This window comes from Priapulus caudatus, unplaced genomic scaffold (genome assembly GCF_000485595.1).
Source record: "Priapulus caudatus unplaced genomic scaffold, Priapulus_caudatus-5.0.1 Scaffold522, whole genome shotgun sequence".
Taxonomy (NCBI): Eukaryota; Metazoa; Priapulida; class Priapulimorpha; order Priapulimorphida; family Priapulidae; genus Priapulus; species Priapulus caudatus.
In genome coordinates this window covers 90,904-95,071 of record NW_014577583.1, presented here as the reverse complement: position 1 = coordinate 95,071, position 4,168 = coordinate 90,904, and positions in this window count along the sequence as shown.

Sequence of the window (4,168 nt, the reverse complement as noted above, 5' to 3'; positions counted from 1 at the left end):
CTTTCCTCTGTCTATCTCTCTATCTCTCTCTCTCTCTCTCTCTCTCTCTCTCTCTCTCTCTTTCTTTCTTTCTCTCCCCTCTCTATCTTCATATGTACGTCCGACCCACTACCCAGTATATCTTCTCCCTCTCAGTCTCGTGCGCACAGGCTCATTAAGTATCAACCTATTGCGTGCCGCCCCCTGCTAAGCGTTACAGCCTTTCTATTCATACACATGTGTTTATTTTATGGCTTCCCTGTTCTCATCGCACGCATTTATTGGTATTTTGTGTGGTTAATTTTTCATATAATTTCGTATATAGTCGCGTGCGTCACGATGCACACTTCATATGTACATGGCGCAAAACAACAAACGCCTTCTCCTCCTCCTCCTCTTCGCAACGTCAGTGTAAAACCGATTGCGTTCTATTCTAGATTCTATTATGCGTTCTATCTAGACTGCCGGTGCATTCTAGCGCGGTCCTTAGGTTGTAGACCCTAGGCTGTAGTAGTTGCCACGTTGATAAGGTTTTGTAACGATGTTCGCCTCTCTCTCGTCCTCCTCCTCATCTTCTCTCCTCTTCTCTCTCTCTCTTTCGTCTCTCTCTCTTCTCTGTCTCTCCTCTCTCTCTCTCGTCTCCTGTCTTCCTTCTCTCCTCTCTCTCTCTCATCTCTCTCTCTCTATAGTCTATGTTATCCTGTCTCCTCGTCTCTGCTGTCTAATGTCTAGCTGTCTTCTTTCTCTGTGTCTAGTCTCTCTATCTCTCCTCTCTTCTCTCGTCTTCTCTCTCTCTCTCTCTCTCTCTCTCTCTGTCTTATGTCTCGCTTCTTGTCTATGTCTCTCTCTGTGTTTGTCTATTGTGCTCTCTCTCTCTCTCTACTCTCCTTCTTCTCTCTCTGTCTCCTTCTTCTCTGTAATGTGTCTCATGTCTCTCTCCTCTCTTCTAGCTTCTCTCTCTCTCTCTCTCTCTCTCTCTCTCGCTTCTGTCTATTGTCGTTCTCTCTCATATCTCTTATCTCTTGTCGTATTGTCTCTCTCTTCTCTTTTCCTATTCACTCGTCACACACATTTTCCTTCTCCTCTATTCTTCTTTCGCTCGCTTTCCCATTCCTCTGCCCTTTCTCTCGCCCTCCAGTCGCCTCATCATATTCCTTTCCCTTTCCCTACGTGTACTTTCTCTTTTCTGGCGACTGTTCGTAATAGTTCGGCTCGCTGTTATATATTTAGAACTAATCTATTGTACGGATTTCTTTGCTATGACGCTATTTAGCCTTTAATAATGCGAATGCCGAAATCGTTGCCCTTCAAATTTACGCAAACACGGACTGGACAGCTCTGGCCGTTAGAACGTAGGAGGATGACTGGCGGGCGGTTATGACGGTGGCTGGTATGTTATCTGATAGGATCTACGGCGATATGCTGCTTTCAGAAATATTCTTCATGTGTAACTCGGATGACCAGTAAGAATTTACGCGCAAAGAACATGCGTAGCGGCATTTTGTATGCACAAATGACAAGTAGCAAGTATAGAGTCACTTATTATGTTTCGAACAGTATGGATCTTGATTTAATTCTATTTGAAAAGATTGTCGTGCTTTCTAGTCATTAAATTTTCGTGATGATTCGATGTTTGCTAATACGTGAACAAATGTACCGATTTGCCGAAGACATGTAATACTTTTTCGGGCCTTTACAGATAGAGGTCACAATACGCAGCGTTGCGCGTAGATAGCAGTCGACTAGCTGGCGTCTTGTTTGTTTTTTTGCGCCGCATGAACATATGAAGTGTGGCATCCGTGACCGCGCACTGCGACTATATAACGAAATTATATGAAAAATTAACCCACAAAATTTATACGCATAATATGCGTCATGGGGAGAACAGGGAAAGCCATAAATAACACACCATAGTGTATGAATAGAAAGAGCTTATCTGTACGTTAGAGGGTGGGCGGCACGCAATGGGTGATAACTAATGGAGCCTGTGGGCACTCGGACTGAGGAAGGTGAGAAGTACTGGTAGTCGGTCGGACGTACATTATCGAATTAGGGAGGGGGAGAGAAAGAGAGGATGAGGAGAGGAGAGACGAGAGTCAAGAGGAGAGTCAGAGCGATTGAGAGAGAGAGAGAGACGAGAGAGGAAAGCAGGAGACGAGTGGAGAGAGGAGAGGAGTCAGAGCAGGAGAGAGAGAGAGAAGGAGGGGAGAGAGAGAGAGAGAGAGAGAAAGAGAGAGAAGAGAGAAGAGGATAGGGAGAGAGAGAAGAGAGAGGACGAAGAGATAGAGAGAGAGAGAGCATAGAGAGATAAGAGAGGAGAGAGAAGAGAGAGTAGAGAGATAGAGAGGCGGAGGGGAGGAGAGAGATAGAAAGAGCGAGGAGAGAGACGAGAGCGGACGCCGACCGGGACTGCGAGGAGCCTCAGGGAGGGACGACGAGAGAGAGAGAGGGATCGAGAGGAGAGATTAAGGACTTAGAGCAGAGAGAAAGGCAACACCCGGAAGAGAGAACGAGAGACGGCAGGGAACGTTGAGTGAGTTAGAGGAGAGCGTATCAGAGCAGAGAGAGAGAGAGAGAGAGAGAGAGAGAGAGAGACCAGACTGAGGAAAGGAGAGAGAAACGAGAGAGAGAAGAGAAGAGAGATGGAGAGAACGCGATAGAGAGAGAGAGGAAAATATGTGACACAGAGACGAAGACAGAGATGAGAGAGAGATTTAGATGAGAGCGACGAGAGAGAGAGAGAGAGAGAGAGAGAGAGTGAGAGACGAGACGGGTGAGATGAGACGCAGAGAGAGAGAGAGAAGCCGAGAGAGAATGTGAGGTGATTAGAGCGCGGCATTGATGGAGAAATTCCAGTTACGTACATGAAAACGTACATAGTAAGTTTAAGTCTAATAATGAGAGTGGCTTAATACATCACATATATGGCGAGCCGTATTAATGCAATGCCCACCCACACGAAGCTATAGTGTGAACGGATCAACACATTTAGAAATTTGCGAATTAGCACAAAAACCGCAATCGTATCTTGTTTCCCGCTTGCGCATACTGTGGTCCCGGTGGTCCTAAAAACACGGCAGGCGGAGATCAGGACAGACGGTAGCGGACAGAGTCACATCTATTATTAGCTGCCCGTCAGTTTTATACGCCATCCACTGACGTCAGCTCGGTACGCTGCTGCCGACCGAATAAAGCAATCGCGCCAGGCTCCTTGCTTACATTATACTTGTAGAGATCGGCTGAGTCGCTGGCGGGCTGTGGCCATTACGCGCCGAAGCTGCTCCTGCTGATTGGCAGAGAGCTGTCGCGTTGATCGCAGACGACTGAGCCTTAGCGTGCCTGCGCCTCACCTATAACGTGATAGTCTACTTCAACCCGTGAGCACGCTTCCGTGATCAGAGATTCCCGTGACAGAGCAGACAACGCGGCGCGCGGACGGCCGCGGATACGGCGCCTATTACGCGAGACGCCGGTGAGCGGCTGATGCAACAGACGAAGGCGCCCGCGAAGACCGTGAGAGCCGGCCGGAGGAAGACGGAAGAAGGAAGCAACAAAGCCAGTCATGGCAGTAATGGAGATCCCTAATGGCACCCCCCCCCGTCTCGTCATGTAAACACACAGCGTTGCCTCATTCATGTAATACATATAACGTGATTCTCTTATTAAATACTAAATATAGCACGCGCACTTATGCCGAACTTCGACCATCTATATATATATATATACTTATATATTTATATATATATCAAAAGCTTAATAGAGCTCTTATGTAAGCTTTGACAATATATAGTATATATTATATATATACTATTATATATACGCTGCGTGCGGTTGTGCGTAATTTAACCACGTTTATACTGTAACTTACTGCACTGATTATTTCAAGTATTGATTGACCTGAAATAACACTTGGAATTTACGTAACCCAAAACTATTTGCCATCAAGAACATTAAGTTTAATTTAGTCACACTTAGTTTATGCCGTAATTAATTTAATTAAAACTGAGACTACACCGCACGGCACGCGCACACACCATACCCATACATACAAAAATACATACATTACAATACTATACATACATACATACTTACATACATATCATACATAGCATACATACATCTACATAGCATAACATACATTACATAATCCACTACATTACCATACTGATACATACATACATACAATCGT